Source organism: Triturus cristatus, chromosome 5_1 (assembly GCF_964204655.1).
Source record: "Triturus cristatus chromosome 5_1, aTriCri1.1, whole genome shotgun sequence".
Taxonomy (NCBI): Eukaryota; Metazoa; Chordata; class Amphibia; order Caudata; family Salamandridae; genus Triturus; species Triturus cristatus.
Window position 1 is genome coordinate 555817598 of NC_140587.1, and position 20185 is coordinate 555837782.

At 42.9% G+C, this 20185-nt stretch overlaps 1 long non-coding RNA gene across 1 annotated transcript in view; it reads right to left on the bottom strand.

The window, feature by feature from the left end:
* Positions 1-19980, bottom strand: part of LOC146831189 (uncharacterized) — a 59200-nt gene extending 39220 nt beyond the window's left edge. Inside the window, exon 1 of the long non-coding RNA XR_014961251.1 lies at positions 19861-19980. This is a non-coding gene — a long non-coding RNA (uncharacterized LOC146831189). The remainder of the gene's footprint in view (positions 1-19860) is intronic.
* Between the last annotated feature and the right edge of the window lie 205 nt (positions 19981-20185).

A 20185-nucleotide genomic window follows, 5' to 3' on the forward strand; every position in this document is an offset into this window, starting at 1 on the left:
CTGGGAAGTATGGATAGATGTATGTAGCTCATGCAGTCCTTTCGTAGAATAAGAGATATGTTTAAAGGTGGAGAACTACTTTTTTTTCTCATTCAAAGCAATAACTGATTGGGAGATGAAAAGCATTGTTTTTTAAAAGTAGGGTGCACATTCGTTTTGTGGAAAAGCATCTTTGTGATTGCAGTTTAAACGTGGAGTACATATCATAGGATAACATTTGGTCAACTCAACCACACCTGCTACTTGCATTTGGAAGGCACTGTTCAAACTTAAAACAATTGTGACCTTTTAACCTGCACGTGCCGATAAATGTTCGAGAAAATGTTGCAAAAAAATATCGTTAGGTTTAAAAAAATTGTTGAAATTTTAACCTGCACGTGTTGTAGAATGTTCTAGCAAGTGTGTTGATAGAATACGTTGCACTTCTGACTTCTATGTGTCCTTGAATATTTAAAAAACTGTTTATATGGAAAATTCAAAAATAACCAAGAGAGAGAAATTTTGCAATCTAAAAGAATCAAGGAACTATTCTAATTTGTTCTTTACATGTATTTATGTGTGGAGTAACTAAATTACACAACAGTACCTGGAAGAGGCACAAGCAGGGAGTGGGGGGACAAGGGGAGATGGGGACAATGGCACACTTGCACAATTAAGTACAGCACAACTACAGACAAACCATGGCCAAAATTAAACACACCAACAAGGAGCACAAGTCACAAAACCCGCCAACATCACACCACTAAATAAGTACAGAAGTGAAAACCACACTGCCTGAAAGGGAGCAGGGTGAACAAAACCTCACATGAAGGGACATCACACACACAATGCAGCACATACACATAGGAAGCAGAGCACAACAACATCCAACACAATGTTGTCCAAACCCAAACATTTGCACAATCGAACACAGGACACAAATGCATTCGCCTGTGGTGGATAAACGTTCAAAAGTGTCAGGACGAAACAGGCACATGAGAACGCATAAGTACAAACCCATAGTCTGGATGGGGTAGCAATTCACGTATGGCAGGCAAATAAAGACACAACATATTTAGAGACAAGTAAAAATGTGGAAACTTTATTTAAAAAAGTGTCAGTATGGCCAAGAGTAATGCCACGATATGCAGACAAATTCAGCAGCATGCCTGAATAAGGAACGTAGGAAAACGTCCATATTCACCTCGGGGTAATCACCAACACACATCAATGTCAAGCAGCGTTGGTTGTCCGCGCCTTGGGCATGAGTCGACGCCAATGCAGCCATGTCCACTGTCGTCTTGGGACCTGTGAGCAGATGCACAACATGCAATGATGCGGTTGGACACGTGCAATGTGGCACATCGAGTTGTGGTTGCAGGTACCTTGTCACTCGTCCATGAACGTGAGTGCAGCTGTGTAAGCCACTATCTCTAATGGGTGATGGTTGGCCACAATATTTGACATGTCGTCGACGTAATCCATCAGCTGACCAGGACAGATGTGCGGTCTCCAACCACTGTACCCAATGTGCACCAAAGCAGAATTGGGAAGTGGGTCAGTTTGCTCACTGCATACTACGACACGTGCAATCTCCCAGGCCCAGTTCCCAACATGCATGCCAAGCATCCATGCATGCCATAAATGGGGGCATCACCATGACACTCCTGGTCATGGGCCATTAGGGGGTGCACACACCCGTCGTATCCATGTCAGCTACCCACACGTTGGAGAGGCACACGTCCATGCACCACTCGGATAGGCACGTGCGACATTGCAATACAGGTTGATCTCTGGTGAGGTCCGCAATGTGGAAGCTCATCCGGTAAGTGATCCACAGCACTGCCAAAGGCAGTGCACCCACAACATGCAGCAGAGGTGCAAGGTATAGGTGGACGTGAATGGAGTTGACCATTTGTTCGGGATGCCCTGCCATTGCGTCAGTGGCTCTGCTTATAGCTGCACTGGCTTGCCATGTGCCAGTCTTGTGGATGAAATGGCACAACTTGGTGCAATAAGCCAGGTCTGTGTGCAATGGGTGCAGGGCAAGGTTGTGGTGGGAGTATGTGTGAAGGCCATTTCACGCACGCTAACTACGACGAAGGACTTTTGAGTGTGGGATGTGTACTCGTTGTTCTCAAATCGGGCAGTGCTTAGTGTGGGAGATGGATGCAAATATTATCGTATCTGTCAGGGGGGCTGGACACTCACAAGTTCCTTCTCAGAGCAGCAGATGTGTTAGCGCAAGATAGCTCAAACAAAGAACCTTTCATCCCCTACAGTAACTTCTCCAGCTGCATTCATACAGGATGTGTACAAAGGCCGGTCGTGGGTGTTGTGGGATGTCTGCGACCCTGCTCATCATGAATGAGATGCCCAGCACGTGGCACACGGGCGGGTTCACTGTGTGTTACATTGCCAAACAGCTGCTCCTCCCTCCCATGAGCCCCCACACTTTTATGCGCTGCGCTGTTGTATCCCGTGCACTCCTACGGCACACCACTGTAATGCCTATTCACGCATGTCCTGCGGCATTCCAATCAGACCATGACACTGTCGTTTGGAGGTGGTGCATGCCCCTTTACAACATCGACTTCTGCAGCCCTTGTGGTGGCCACACCAGAACACACAGATACACTTACCCCACTTCTTGCACACGGATATATTCGAGACACCCCGTTCCCCTTGCCGGATAGGCACACCCCTGCGCTGACCTGTGTATGCCGGACCAGCACATGCCGCTTGTACATGCAGGAGGATGCATGCATAGCTACTTGTCCAGGCTCTCTGCCAACGCTGAGGTGACATTGTAACATCTGCTGAAGACAGCACACTGTGCTGTTGCAGGGCCCGTGCCCATCATGCTAACACAAAGACCACACGGACACACTTGCTCAGATGCTGGTTCGGGGGGTGTTGGCGGTCCCGGGGTTGTTGCGATGAGTGTTGTGGCCCTCATGGGTATCCGTGTATCATGCTCATTGACTCTATGGCACCTGTGGGTGTTTACGGTGTGGTTCTTGGCTGTGTTGCCTTTCACGCTGCAGGCAGTGGCCCTGCTTAACACCAGCAGAAAGCAGGTGTAAAATCCTTGGTGCTAACGCGGCTTATCACCGGAATTTGTTTCGCATCGCAGTTTTTGCCTTTCGTTGTGAAAGTTGTGATTTGTTTTTTTCATGTACCGAAAAATAAACAAACTGGGCAGTTTATCCCATCAAGATCCAGCACCTGACCCACTATTCCAAATCAATATCAATACAATGAGATTACTTCATTGATTTTGTGTGTTTACTGTAAATGCAACCACTACCACAGTGCAATTCAATACAGGATTTTAGTATTTAGAATAAATCACAAAGGTGCACCTCGTGTGTTTTTGCACAGGAACACCTACTCTGCATCTCATTATCAGCACTTTAATGCAACTAAAGTTGAGATAAATCTAACACACTATTCAGAAGGTGGTGCAAACTGCAGACATCACCAGTATGCCCGCGATAACTGCCCCAAAATTTAACACCATGTGGACATCACCAATAACAGTAATAAGAACGAGAAAGAGTCTCACTGGAATTAAGTAACAACCAAAAACTTTTTTTCCAAACTTTATTTTTCCGTTTAGGCACATTTAGAGGATAATCTAAATTTAACAAACTCAACACAAAACAACAAGGCGGAAGACTCCTGTCGGGTCCATCCATGTCGACGACACAGCCTGGAAAATAAAGTACAAAATAAGGAATGCATAATGCGCATATCAAAGGAGTGAGACACAGTGAAAGAGAGAAGGAAGAAACATCCAGAGCGAAAAAGAGAGGGAAGGAAAGAAAGGGAGTGAGAAAGAAAGAAGGGAGAGAGAGTGAGAGAGATAGAAGGAAAGGAAGAAAGAGAGAGAGAGAGAGAGAGAGAGTGAAGAGAGGGAAGAGAGAGAGTGAAGAGAGGGAAGAGAGAGAGTGAAGAGAGGGAAGAGAGAGAGTGAAGAGAGGGAAGAGAGAGAGAGAGAGAGAGACACACAGAGAGACTCCCGTCCCTGCGCATCCATGACCAAATATTTACCTGCTGCCACCGCAGTGTCTACCAGTGGGCAATCCACATGCCCGTGAAAGCTCCAGGGCAGTGATGTCATCAGTGATGTCACTGACCATGCCATGAATGATTTAATATGTGATGTCATCAGCAGTGCATTGCGGGGGCACAAGTTCTAGTTAGCTAAACTAACTATAACGGTGGAATTTCTATGGTTTTGTATGAGTGAAATGTCCAACTAACTATAACGTTCCTGCAACCTATGCTTTTTTCAGTGACTTGCTAAGGTTTTTTAAATGCCAATTTCTAACTATAACGTGCCTGAAACCAATGTTTTTTCAGTGAATATATATATATATATATATATATATATATATATATATATATATATACACACACACACATATATATATACATATATATCGATCTATATATTTTTTTTTCACTGACAAAACCATAAGTTTCAGGGGTGTTATAGTTAGCTGGACTTTTCACTCATACAAAACCATTGAAATTCCCCCGTTATAGTTAGTTCAGCTAACTATAACTCGCGCGCCCATAATGCACTGCTGTTGACATCACATATTACATCACTCATGACATGGACAGTGACATCACTCATGACATCACTGATGACATCTCCAATGACATCACTGATGACATCATCCAGCGAATGTGTGTTTTTCTGAAAATTAAATATGTTTTATATATGTATATCTCAAGGTCGATGGAAGAATAAATGGGTATATAAGTGTCTAAATGGATGATTCTTTTTGAAAAATTGATTGTATAACTGACTGATTAAGTGTATCTTAGTGAATACATGGCTTAGTGTGTAATGTTTAAATATGTAAATATCTGTATCAGTCTCTCACTTTGTGTATAAGTGGCTGCATGGGTTGGTGAGTAGCTACATGATTGTCTATATAGGTTATTAGTTGGTTTTTTGAGTATCAGTAGGAGTGTCTGAGTGTCTGTATGGTTCGGTGGGGGTATTACGTAGTGCATAGATGCATGAATGAGTGACTCACTGTTCGTATGTGTTGAAGACAGCACCACTGCGCTGCGTTGCAGAGAGGTGGTCTAGGCTGTGCCGCGTTTCACATCTCTCTGCAACGCAGCTCTGTGGCACTTACTGGAGGTACCTAGTGGACACAGGACTGTATGGGTGGATGAGTGTGTGTATGGGTGTGTTAGTGAGTGAATGACTGTCTCAATAGTAAATACATATGTTTTAAACTAGTATATGTGACTATTGGTGTATATAAGTGAGTATATGTGAGAGTGAGAGATTGAAAGAGTTCCTGTATGAATAGGTATGTGTTTCTATAAGTGATTGTTTAAAAGACTAAGTATGTGTAAGTTTCTGTAGAAGTAAGTGTGGTGGTGTGTGTATAACTGTTTATCCAAGTATGTATAGGTGTATGAGTACATATGATGAGTGAGTGCATGTATGAGTGACTGTATAGAACTGTTGTTGAATGAGTGGATGTGTATGTGGATCTTATGATTACTGAATAGGTTGTTGTAACTGGTATTGGTATGTCCATTGTTTTGAAAATTTTAGTTTCTATTTTTGAATGTGTGTATCGAAGGTTATATTAGGGTGAGAGGAGATCTGCCACTCTATCACAAGGATGATGTCATCAGTGATGTCATTTAAGATGTTATGAGTGATGTCATCAGTGATGTCACTGACCATGTCATGAGTGATGTAATGTGACGTCATCAGCAGTGCATTGCGGGCACGCAAGTTATAGTTAGCTGAACTAACTATAACGGGGGAATTTCAATGGTTTTGTAGGAGTGAAAAGTCCAGCTAACTATAACGCCCCTGAAACCTATGGTTTTTTCAGTGAATTTCTAAGGTTTTTTAAATACTAATTCCTAACTATAACGTGCCTGAAACCTATTGTTTTTTCAGTGAATTTCAAAGGTTTTTTAAATGCTAATTTCTAACTATGCCTACAGAGATAGGACATGTGAAGAAAGAATAAAAAACGCAGAGAAAGAAAAAAAAGAAATGCAGGAAGAAGCAACAGAAGTCCTCAAAGACGAAGAAAAGCGCAGGAAGAAGAATAACGTGGTGAAGGAACAAACAGAAGAGCAGAAAGAAGCCTTGTTGCAAAATCATCCTGTACCCTCAACTTTTTCAGACGGATACTGGTGGTAACTGAGTCTGACTAACCAGTCCTAGAGCCAGTGCTATGTTAAAAGACACTTAGAATACAGTGAAAACACTTACATACACTAGGGAACACTATGCATTGGGGTCCCCCTGTGATTAGCATGACCTCCTCTGTAAGCCCCTAGTATATAGTAGGGCAGGGGGATTATAACTACCTCTTAAAACGTGCCACAGGGCGTGTTTGCACACGTCACCTCAGGCCCCGTCCACTCCCTTCCCCACTGTGTAAGCAAGCCCTGTGACCGTTTTAAATTGGGAGATTAAGTCCCCTTGAATCCTGAGGGTCCAACTAGCCCACTAGGTACCTCCAGTAAGTGCCACAGAGCTGCGTTGCAGAGAGATGTGAAATGCGGCACAGCCTAGACCACCTCTCTGCAATGCAGCGCAGTGGTGCTTACTGGAAGCACCTGGTGGGCTAGTTGGCCCCCAGGGTCCCTCAGGATTGAAGGTGAATTATTTCCCCAACTTAAAGTGCCCCACAGGGCATGTTTGCACACGTCACCTCAGGCCCCGTCCCCTCGATTCACCACTGTGAAAACGCGCCCTGTGGCCGTTCTAATTTGAGAGATTAAGTCACCTTGAATCTTAAGGGTCCCTAGGGTCAAACTAACCCACTAGGTACCTCCAGTAAGCGCCACAGAGCTGCGTTGCAGAGAGGTGTAAAAAGGGACGTGGCCTCAGAGCACCTGTCTGCAACGCAGCTCCTTGGCACATACTGGAGACACCTGTTGGGCTAGTTGGCCCTCCGGGACCCTCAGTATTGAAGGGGAATTAATTTCCCAACTTACAACTCGCCAGGGGGCGCGTTTTGAGAGTGCTGCAAGGAGGGGGCATGGCCTCCGGCGCACTGCCGCTCTTTTATTTATTTATTTTAAGAAGGGGGCTGTGTGGTCCCCCTTCTTTTTCTAATTTATTGGCCATGGGGACCCCATCCCCCAAGGCTTGCCCCCTAATTTTTTTTTTTAGAAAATAAAAATTGGAAGGGGGCCGCGTGGCTCCCCTCCGGAGGCCTTAATCGGCCCTGGGGGCCCCAACTCCCGGGGCATGACCTCTTTTTTTTTTTTTAATTCTTTAGGAGGGGGGCTGCGTTGCCGCGCTCCTAAGGCCACTTATGGCCCCGGGGACCCCATCCATTGTTTTTTTTTTTATTATATATATATTTATAGAAATACCTAGGACATGCTGGACAAACCGTATGTACCTATCACCATGACGATTTGCGTGATATTCTTTAAAAGGCGACTATGCATACAATGAATCCACATGGAATGTATTTACACCGCTAGTGAAGCTCTGACGTGTCTGATGCCCTACCGTGCCTAATCCCTGCGACCCCGCCGGTGGGTACTATCCAAGTAAACATCCTTGTCATTTATTTATACAAACATCGGTAGCTATTGAGGGGCACATTTAATACACACGCACACCAAGTCATTCAAAGGGGATTCGACAAAAATTCGACCAAAACTATGCAAGAAACCCCCTCACGGTTAATAAAACACCCATCCACCGCCGGATGTGTAATACTTTTTATTTTACTCTCTGGAAAGGAGACGAACCTCACTTGAGAGTCACAGTGTGCTCCTGGCTGAGCCCAATGCTGTGTTACACCCACCAGTGCCCGCCGAGTGCCACACACCTCTGTGTTGTATTCCATCAGCTAGTGCGTATGCTATGACACTCTCTAGCCCATGTGCACTGTAACACCACCCTGTGAATATTTTGTGCCACACTTGCCTTCGCACGGGTTATATTGCCCCATCTAACGTGCCTTCCTTGATGCCTATGTTATTACGCACAGCGCTATGCCATACATATTACACAATCTGGGATTCATATCTTTGTCACAGTGCATATGCAACATTACACTCCCCAGCAAATATTTTATATTACAACTTTAGAGACTAGTTAGGTTACACAACACTGCCCTTTGCATATTACACTCCAAAGTGTATATCGCATAGCACGCGCTAGTGCCTGTGCTATCTCGTGCTCTCCAATGAATCTGTCATTGCGCACAATGTATTGCATATTATATTTCATGCCCCAGTTCATCTTATATCACACTTTTTGGTGCATTGTTTATATCATACACTATGTCTAGTTTTCATTTTCAATCGTGCTCTCAGGACTATATAACACTGCGTTCACCTACCCTTTTCACGGGCATTACATTTTGCGATGAGGTGGAGGGTCAGGGGGTGTTTCTGCCAAGTGAGCCCAGAGTCACAGTCACAAACGTCCTCTTCTTCTTCAATAAAAGTGAGATTATGCTGCATACTTGTTCATATTTTAAGTAGTTCGCACAGATACACATTTTAAAAACAATAACGTTCCTAATACCCGCCTTCTCTGAACAGTTAGCTTGCTGCCCCATCCACCTCCTCCCTATCCTCTGTTGTCTGAATCCATGGACCAGCCTCCTCCCTCCTTCCATGCATGGTCTGATGTGCTGCCACTGCCCATTGTGTGAAAAACATATAGGAAACTCAATCTAAAGTGGACTAATTAGTTAAGAACACATGTAGTAACCCAAGGACCAATACAACTAAAAGTACATATTTCGTTTTTTCATTTTATTATATATAGTTAGAAATAAATCAACAAATTCATACATATATTCAAAGACTGTATATTGTTCTTTGCATGAGGATAAATGTTCTTTGATACAATTCTTTATGCATTGATCTGTACATATAAAATCAAGTTAATACCTTAAATGTATATGAGATTGCAACTGATAACAAGCAAACAGGGGGTAGGAAAAAACAAATATCAAATGTAGTTTTGTTGCATGGCTAGGTATAGTTTACGCGCGTTTCGGCGTTGTGCCTTCATCAGGTAGCCAATGTATTCATAATTCCTAAAAAAATATAATGGAAAGACAAAAATGGCCTACAATGTACAAAAACATTAAAATATGTCCACCAAAAGGGTTTAACATGTGTATAGTCCTACTCATTGTCTAATATTTACAAACATGGAAATAAACATATTCACATATTTATATTGGTTAAAGTGTCACAGAGCGCAAGGCATAAAGAGATTATAAAGTAAGATAGATCTCAAGGATTTCTCAAGCAAGAAAAAGGGAAAAAAGATAGAGAGTGAAAAATGTGATCAGCAATAGAATCAATGTAGTTCAGCAAGGTAACAAACATATGTGTCCCCTGTAGTTCAGATATATTAATGGTATAGGGAATATTCAATGTACTCGAAGTATGGTGTATCATCCTTTTTAGATATGTTAATTGATACAACATTCTGGTCAGGCACTTTATAATTAATGATTGCAATGTTTGTTACCAATATGCCATTTACCTTATCATAAGATGCCAAGCTCTTGGCTGTTTCGACGATAAAGTATCCCTATAATGCTCAGGGGTTGAGGGCAATGGCTGACGGGCTAGATCTAGATGGGAGCAATCCCCAGAGAAGTCGTAGTTAGCTATAACGACCTTAAATCTGTACATTACCGAGAGTGTAAAGGGCTGGAAAAACAGGAGGGGGGTTTGGGGGAAAAGGGGGGGAAGAAAGGGAGGAGAGGGGGGAAGAAAAGGGGGGAAGTAAGGGGAAAGAAGGGGAAGGAGAGGAGGAGAAAGACACTAACCCTATGTTCAAGAAGTCACTGAGAGCACGAATACCTGACTCGCTTGAGTTGACAAAAGTTCTGAAATGATATAATGAATAAGACAATCTGTCACTAGTAATGAATGGATCGGTATATCATGAACAGCGTCGATCCTGAACTTTATTCGAGAGTCTGAAACTCAAAGGACAACACTAGGGAATTGTGTCTCATAGAATACGTGTATAATCATTACAGATAATGTAACGAGAGGCCTGAATGTAGCTATGGCTAACTCGCCAGGAATGAAAATATAGCTAAGGCCAGAACACATTGATGCAGATTGGTCCGAGGGTAACAAATAACTGCATATATTGTGCACTCTATTTGATAGCCTACTCTAGTGAAAACACATAGCAATACATTTAGGTCCTTCTACTAGGGACTGTATAAATGGCGTTTCAGAGGTAAGCGTACCTGATGCCGTACGGTGCCTGTAGTAACGCGGATTTCCCAGTGGCGTTACGGATACTAACGCGATATTCTTTGGGGGTCAGGTATCTATGGATAGTGCAGATGCCCGGATGGCCGCTTCCTTCAATTACAAATCAGTGCCGGGAGGGCGCCACAATTTTAATGCATCGTCCTGTCACAGAGCAAAGTGATAACTCGAATTCCCTGCCGTCATTTTGTGAGGTTAAGAAATGTTGGTCTCGGTGATGCGCATATATATGGGTCAGAACAAAGCGTATGTGACGCATCGTGATGGAACATCAGTAGGCGTCAGACACGTTAAAAAGAAAACGCGAACATGGGCGCCATCTTACCCGAGTATTTGTGAATCGGCAAGGTGCATAATGTAAATAGACAATGTGTTGTATCAAATCGATACTAGGAACATGCGGCTGTCCCATGTCCACAAATAATAGAATATAGTTGATTAGACCTACTTGATTGATGCAATACGTTATAGTTTGCCAGAACTAACTGTAAACCGCACTTAATCAAGTGCGCAATGGTAAGTGCCATATTTGCAGAAGTGTGAGGAAAAGTATCGAACAACGCCTATTCCCATTAATTCAATTGCTAAATAAATATGCTGACCTATGGTGATGGCTTTCAGTTACATAATCCAGATTAGAAGAATAGCTTGTTTTACACAGTAAGATATCAGTGTCTTAAAAAATGAAAATATCATGCAGAGAATGGAAGTATATTACATTTGTGGCATAGTAGTTTAGCATGTTGGTCAATTGGAGGTGTTCATTGCGCAAACTAGGACCCTTACAGATAAATAGCCCCTGCAGAATACACAAGGAAAAATGTGCGGTTATCCAAAAAATAGCAATGAGATAGGTATAGCTAATAGTTGTTAAATCTTATTGCTTGACTCCAAGGGATTTCGCTATTCAGGCCCCTTTTATAAGTATCCAAACTGAAAATCCAAAATACCTCCCTACGTTTCCGGATTTCTGTGCCTGTGGGGCCATTGGTGTGAATTTTTTCAAGAATAAGACATTGTATATCATTTGTGGTATGATTCATATCCACATAGTGTTGGACCAGAGGAGCATGCAATTTCTTGGTTCTGATTGCCGACCTATGTTCTGTAAGGCGTGTTACCATAGATCGTGAAGTTTCCCCCACATAGGTCTTATTGCAGGGGCACATAATTAAATAGATTATGTTAGTTTTTTTGCAATTGGTCAAACTTTGCAAATCTCAACTTGTGCCATTGATTGAATACTTTTTAGTTTCTACGGCAAATTTGCAAGCCACGTATGACGTACATTTATAGTTTCCTATCAAGATGGTATTTCCCCTCAGTGTAGTCTGTACAGGTTCTGTAGGGGTACTTGTCATGCGTGAATGTGTGATAAGATCTTTAAGGTTCTTGTTCTTACTGTAGGCAAACATGGGTTTAGGTATACGAACAGATCTATCCCTTGTGGCGTTCAAAATATGCCAGTTGGAGTTGACAATTTGACGAATGGTGTCATTCATGGTGGAATGGCGGGTAATAAAAACCAAACGATCATGCTGTTTGGGGTCCTTTGATGTAAGCAAATGTTGACGATCGTAGTATCATGCTCTTTTATAGGAGTCACGTACCAATCTTTTTGGATAACCCCGTATTATGAATTTGCCCTCCATTTAGCATGATGTACCAGTTCACTCCTCCTGCCCTCCATTGTCCAATTCTATGCCCCATGATTGACCTCCTGCTTAGCCTCTGTGCTTAGCTTGCTGCCCCTATACTCTTTCCCACTGCCCTCCGATGTCTTTGTTCATGCCCCTGCTCCATCCTTTTTGCCCACCATGTTCCATGGACCTGCCACTCCTATCTACTCTGAGTGTTCTGTTGAGCTGTCACTCCCCTCCCACCTGTCTAGCATTGTCAGATGACTGTAACCTGTCCCTGCCACCTCCACCCTGCCTGTCCACATTCCATGCCCCTATCCCCTTCCTCCTGTCCTTCATGGTCCATTTTACTGCCACACCCTTCTGCCCTCCTTGGTCTGTTGTGCCGCAACTGCTCCTCCTGCCTGCCCCATGTGGTCTGATGTGAGGCCCCTTCCCCTGAACTCTCTTGTCTGTGCCCAGGTCCTGACCCTCCCTTCTATCCTCCAGGGTCCATTGTGCATGCCCCTGCACCCTCCTTCTTGCCCATCATAGCCATTGTGCTGCCACCAACCCTCTCGCTTGCCATGCATGGTCTTCTGTGCTGCCATGGCCCCTCCCACCTTTCCTGTGTGGTCAGCTAGCTGCCCCTGACCCCCTCACACCTTCTTTCCATGGTCTGTGTGTATGCCATCATAGTCTCACTGTTGCCCTCCATGGTGTGTCTTGCTTCTAGTACCCATCCTGCCTGACCTCCATGGTCATCTTGCTGCTCCTGACCCCTTGCCCCCAGCCTCTGTTTCCATGTGCAGACCCCTATCCCCTCCCTCCTGGCTTGTCTGTTCCATTGTAATGCCCCTGATCCGTCCCTCATGCCCTTTATGGTCTGGTATGCTGCAGTTTTCTCTCCTGTCTGTCCATTATGGTCAGCTAGCTACCATTGCCTCTTTCCTCTCTGTTCTCTGTTGTCCATGTGCATGGTCCTGTCCCCTCCCTATTGCTTTCTATGGATTGTTGTGCTGCACTCCCTTCCCGCATGCCCTGTGTGGTGTATTGTGCTGCTGCAAACCCTGATGCCTGCCCTGTAGGGCCAGTTTGGTGCACCTCTCTATGAACCTCCTATCCTCGGTTATCCGAGTCCATGTCCCTACCCCAATTTCTCCTGCCTTCCATGATCCAATGTACCATACTTGCAAACATTTTGAACTTGGTAAAAGGGAGATTTTGAAAAACAATTGGGGTATTGATTTTCCCCTTTTAGTTACATTGAAAAAGAGGAGCTTGTAGACAGGAGACAGATCAAATAAAGCCCATTTGAGCTTAAAAACATTGGACGTTTCTTGTCTGAATCTGGTCTGTTGGCATGTATGGTTGTATTACCACTGCCTCTTCCTTCTCCCCACAATGGTCTATTATATTGCCACAGCCTATCTTGCCAGTCCTGTATTGTTGGTTTGTTGCCCCTGCCCCCCTTTCCACTGCCCTCCAAAGTCTGTTGTGCTGCCGCTGCCCTTCCTGCCTGCCCAGTGTGGTCAAATTGTTGCCTCTGCACCCTCCTACCTGCCTTCAATTTTCAGAGTCCGTGTCCCTGGCCTCTGCCTCTCAACAGTATCCTAATCAACAACTAGATTGCTAACAGTCTATATTTATTACAAAAGTGTGGAACACCGTGCGTCATCTCGATGTAATCAAAACTGTGATACCTAGAGCATTTCCTTTAGAAATTACATATACGAGAGGGTATTATTTGCATCACAATTATGGTTAGTGCTCTAAAAAACTAAAATGAGGACATATTTTCTGAGTTTTCAAATAGCGACAAAGCACTTTTAAATTATTTGTTATCTTTATGTTTTTTATCCAGTTGACCACTTGATTAAATGTTGCACTTAGGGGAGAGGATGTGGTGTTACTTCCAGAGCTGCAGACTTTGCAACTGGGGAACCAGGTTGGAGTTTCTGCTTCAGCTCGATATTCTGTGATTCTGGTCAGATCACTTAATCTCCCCATGTCTACAACCAAAATGAATTTGTTCTTGTGTGGTGTAACCAATGCTCATGTAAAGCACTCCAATACCTGACAAGTCTGCACTATATAAAACTGCAAAAACACAAAAAATAAAAAAGTGTTTTGCACACTTCTGTCATTTGGGCTACATGTGGGCTACCTCTGGGTGATATTTGTGTTGCATTTGGGCTCTTTTGTCTCTGGTGGCCATCTTGGGAGATTTCTTTGTTATGAAGTTTCCTAATTTCCTCATTTACTGCAGTCTCCTCAGTAGGAAATGCTTTCAGTTTTTTACTTTGATTCCATCAAGAAGGTATTCAGATATGTCACACATTTGCAATAAATTCTGAATGTTAGCACTCTAGTTGCTCATTAGATCACTGTAGTAAAGCTACTGCTCACCACGGAAGTCTGCTGCTGGTATTAAAAGTGCATGTTTCAGTCTGCATGTCAGAATTTTTTTATGAAATAGAAGAGGATTTGAGAAGTCAAAATGTTCCCTAATTTTTCTTTCTGCAGCACTAATCATAATTTCTATGGCAAAATGAACCCCCTCATTTTGTTCCTTTGCAAATTAAATGTTTTAGGTGTTACCACTTTATTCCATTCAAGATGGCTTCAATGTGCCATACTTTTGTCATAAGTAAGACTGTTAGCGCTCTAGTTGTTCTTTAGAACACTCTGGGACATTCTGTCATTGGGCTATATCTGGGTGATATTTGGGCTCTTTTGTCTCTGGTGGCCATCTTGGGAGACTTATTTATCATGAAGTTTCCTAATTTCCTATATTTACGACAGTCTCCTTAGTAGGAAATACTTTCAGTTTTTTACTTTAATTCCATCAAGAAGGCATTCAGATGTGTCACACATTTGCCATAAATTCAGAATGTTAGCAATCTAGTTGCTCATTAGATCACTGTAGTAAAGCTACTGCTCACCAGGGAAGTCTGCTGCTGGTATTGAAAGTGCATGTTTCAGTCTGCATGTCAGAATTTTTTAATGAAATAGAAGAAGATTTGAGAAGTCACTCAAAATGTGCCCTAATTTTTCTTTCTGCAGCACTAATCATACTTTCTATGGTAAAATAAACCCCCTCATTGTGTTCCTTTTTAAATTAAATGTTTTAAGATTTACCACTTTATTCCAATCAAGATGGCTTCAGGTGTGCAATACGTTTGTCATAAGTAGGACTGTGAGCGCTCTAGTTGTTCTTTAGAACACTCTGGGAAGCTGCAGTAGAACACAAAGGAATCAACTGACAGTCTCTGCCCTTGTTGGATGTACATGTTTTACTGAGAATGTCAGAATTCATTCTCACATGACTGAGAAAGATAATGTGAATTTACAGGAATTATGCTCTCAGTTTAGCTTATAGATCACCTTTCAAAGCTCTGCGGGAAAAGCATGAGAAAATAGTTTTCTCTCAAACGTGATTCATGATATCCCAGCAGAAGGCTTTTTCACATGGTAAAATCACCTTAGAACACACCACAATTCCTAAAATGAGTATGGTACCATCAACAAATGATTTATAATGTAACTAAAGTCTTAAAACCTTCTATTAACTGCAATGCTTTTTAGTGAGGTGCTATCATGTATATTGGTCCCAAGATGGCTGCCAACCCTTCTTGGATGAGGAGCTGACAGCCAATCAGATCTCATGATGAGATGTGTGGTTAGGCTCCGCACAGATATATATGTGATTTTACTTTTGATTTTCTCAGGAACTACTGAACGAATTTACACCATTTAACCAAAAGGCATGACTCGGAACCAAGGGCTACCATTTTGCCAAATTTGGTGTAATTCCATTCAGTTGTTCGGGCTGTAGCTGCGATTAAAGGTTCCTATGTAAAATTGCATGGGGAAAACATGTTTTGGGACCCCGCTTTTTTCTCGGCCCCTGCTTGACGAATCACCCCAACTTTCAGGATAGGAACGGACCAGAGCGCCCCACCAGTTTTGAAAATTTTGCGAAGATTCTTTAACCGGCGCCAAAGTTATTCCAAATAGAATGTTGCGAATTTCCTATGGATAATTGGTCCTAACTTTAACTACCTACTGGCGACCGCCAGTAGGTAATATATATATATATATATATATATATATATATATATATATATATATATATATATATATTATATATATATTTATTCAGCTCCAAGATGTGTCTATCAGTTGAGTTGCACTCGGCCAGCAGCAGCAAGAGAACTTTCTTTCCAGGGTATGGACGGATACCGCTTACAGCCATCAACAGCCTCCGAATAGGTTTGCCTGTTGCGTTGCGTAAGCTCCTCAGCTTTCTCTTCAGAGGCTTTCACGGGAAGGATGCATGCATATGACGTTCCCATTTAAATACTGCACTCCCTTCAATGGGATGGTCATATGGAACTGTGTATTATGGGAAGTATACTTCGTAGTCAATCATCCCCCAAATAGATGCACGCATTATACTCTGTTATTAATAGGTCACATGGACACTGCAAGTAGGCCCGTCCTAAATCCTCTGCTGTTGGCCTACATAATCGATTTGGTGAATACCTTGCCGAGTTGCCCCCAGTTATCGCGGGATGGTGCAGACTCCGCGGCAGGATAGCCGCGAATACATTCAGCTCCAAGATGTGTCCATCAGTTGAGTCACACTCGGCCAGCAGCAGCAAGAGAACTCTCTTTCCATGGTAGGAACGGATACTGCTTACAGCCATCAACAGCCTCCATGTAGGTTTGCCGGACGTGTTTCGAAAGCTCCTCAGCTTTCTCTTCAGAGACTTTCACGGGAAGGATGCGTGCATATTACATTCCCATTTAAATACTGCACTCCCTCCAATGGGATGGTCATATGGAACTGTGCATTATGGGAAGTATAGTTCGTAATTGATCATCCCCCAAATGGATGCACGCATACATAGTTTTAATACTGGGTAGTTACTCAACCCTTTTTTATTGAAGACCTTGTGATCTGCCATTCATCTCTGCTGAGCTTTACTCTCCAATTTCTAATATTCACACTGTCTATCTATCCCATCTCTTATCAAGTAAATTATAAAACTCATCCCCCATGATGTATTCCCTCAAACTATGGACATGATACATGCTATAAACATATCCTCAATAAAAGAGTAAATAAAGTAACAAGTAATTCTGCAATCTAGCTGAGATTCAGTTCTACTTTGACTTCTTTAAAGATTTTAGCACCGTTAACGCCAAACCAACATTTGTTATTTTCAATAGGCTACGCGGTTACACAGAGAGAAAGCACTTTCAGCATTTATAGTATTCCGGTATTAGTCCACATTGGTGCACCACTATATTCTGTGATTATAGTTTTTTACCTTTAAATTTTTCCTGTTTGCTTTCAGTTCAAGATTAATGTCACACTGAATAAACATGTTTCACACTTTCCACCATCCATCACAGGAGCTGGACATTTCACTAGTTGCTCTGTCTTGGATGCTTAAAAATGCAACTTTTTGGGCCACATCACAAAGTGAGCACTGAGAGTGCTAAATTATGATCCAGCCTCTGCCACAATTTTGGGCTCTCTGGTATAAAGTAGTTGAAAAGCTGGAACAGTGTTACTTTACCACCTTAGACTGGGGGAAGTGTTTGCTTTTCGCAGGAATTTTCTGCATGTGCTGCTTTTGTCTATAAATACAGCAGCATTTATTGACATATTGAAAGTAAACAACAGAACATAACTAAACACAACTACTTAACATACTCAACGAATGCAAATAAACAGGAATGTCAGCACAACACAACTAAATCACACTATAATGAAGCAGCACAAGAGCAAAGCACCATAAAACCGACAGAAAAAATCACCACCACATCAACAGGCCACACAAATTATGTACCCAAATGTTTTTACCACACAAACACTTTCATATTTTTGTTTTCATAAAAACAGTGGTAAAAGTTTTTTTGGAGCAAGCAAAGCCTTAACTTACCACCAAGGACATGAAATAGCACCAGTCAAAAATGTTTTGTGACCACTCAAAATGAAAAGGTGAGGTTCGCCCACACAAGCAAACAAGCAAGCATGTATACTATTTAAGCGTTTGAGCCCAGTGAGAACCGACTTTATTCTGGTTATTGCAGTTTTTAGCATCACATCAATTTTAATAATCAGTTGTTGATGTCCAAAGAGATCTTATTGTGTTCTGGTAATCACAATGGCAATATGCCTAGTATAACCACATTTTCAAGTCGTCAAGTGGACGTTTTCCATTCCCGGGTCTCCTTGTAAGAGTAATTAGAACATTGGAATGTTGGAAGCGCCATTGAAAACAATGGAGCGCTCCAGGCTTATAATGGCTGGTATAAGCCCGGAGCTCCAACATTCCAATGTGTCTTTGTTCACAGCTCTGGCTGTGAACAAAGACTTCAGGGAGCCTGAGGGGATTTCAATCCCCTCACGCTCCCTGAAGGCTTTGTTTTATTTGTTAGAACATTCTGCCCTCTAGTGGCAGAATGTTCTAATAGCCTTATAGCCCTTCGTAGCAGGGCTATACCGGCTTTTAAAGTCCCTCTGCTTTGTTAAAGTCCCTCGCCTTCGGCTCGGGCCTTTAACGATGCAGCGGGCCTTTAACAGCCGGTATAGCCCGCTACGGCGGGCTATAAGGCTATATTATTTTGAAGTGTATTACAAAATTCACTTAATTGAATTGAACCATAACTAGTGCTCTGAGGACGAACTGTTTTGTGATAGCAAACATTAGGAAGTGAAAATATTTCCTGGGGACATCTGAGAATCCCAATCTCTAGCAAAAGATGCCTGATGTCCTGTTCGGGAGCGCATCATGGGTGCAGGGCAACCATGTAAGGCGACTATCAAATTTGTGGCACTGGAGCCACCAATGTTGGCTGTCGGTACAGCTTCTTTGCACCATGTCACAGAGGTGACCACCTTGCTCATGTCATATGGACACTGTTTCAAGTCACAGGCCTTCCAACTTAAGAGGACATTTCACTGTCTGATTCGACGGGAAACAAGGATAGTGCCCAGAAAATGTGTTGATCCCCTACACTACCTGAACAGTCACACCTAGTCTGTCTCCCTCCCTTCCCCGCCAAAAGGAAATCCGCAGGAACAGCTCACTTGCCCTGGGACGGTTTTAGGAGCCCAAGTAGATTCCTGCAGTGCAGAGTCAGTACATACATACTGGAAACCTACTACGTGCAGTGGTTTCCAGCTCATCCGAAGGATCGCCATGTGATAACCGCTCTTTACTGAGTGTCCTTCTGATGATTGGCAATAACGTTTATCTCAAGACGGTACCATGAGAGTTGGCTGGGCTGCAATCATGTGCTTTTCTCCTGCAAATAATTGCAATTAGGTGAGTCAGTCTAATTAGAGCAATGGACAAAAACTAAGTCTACAAAACCCAAGGCTACAAAAGCCAGAATGCATTATGTTGTCACACAAAATCCCAGGAATAAAAACGGTGCCTTAATGGCATGAAATGAGGTATACACCATAGCAGCAAGGTGCAAGGAGTTTAATACAAATTTCCAATGTGAGCAAGGCAACCAAGCTGACCCCATGTTACCAAGGAAGCTATGCCCCATGGTAGCGCATTCTGGGAGGTGTAGTCCTAGTAGACTTCAATTAAACTAACAAATCAGACACACTGATTTGTAAAGAAAATGCTCCTAACTAGCACATGGAGACATCTGGTACTTTTAATGTGGGTGCAATTAAACGACACTAGCTGGCTACGTGTCAACGGCACACGACTTTTCTAGTCATGGGCTTTCCTTACAAAATGTTTGTTTTCTGGAGCTATGGAAGAAGCTTGTAGGTGGACACATGCTTGATCTAATTTAAGCACTTAATCAATTTGACAAAATATCGCCCCGATTTAGAAACGCCTCGATGTTACGTGCACTAACGATGAAAAAGCGCATTTTATTATTTGCCTTTTCAGACTTACACATTTCTGAGTGTTAGCTTTTATAATGCACTTACGAGTGATTCTGGAGTCGGAACGCGCCGCATTATTTGTTATAATAGATCTCCTCGCGCCACCTGCAGAGATGAACCTCCTCTCGAATGGCCTTCGAGTGGCGGCTGGAGATGGAGTTCACAGATAAACCCTCTTGAGCAGACACCTGGTGTGGGCCCTTGGCCGTGCATTAGAAGGGAAAGGCGGGAAACGGAGAGCACTAACGAGTCCCAGGTGAAAAAGATGTCATTTTGTAAATGCCTAATGTTTTGATTGAGGAGCAAATTGTTTGGAATTCTTCGCTGCCCGTTACATTCAAACACTGCCCTTGTTTATCTCTTGGGGCTG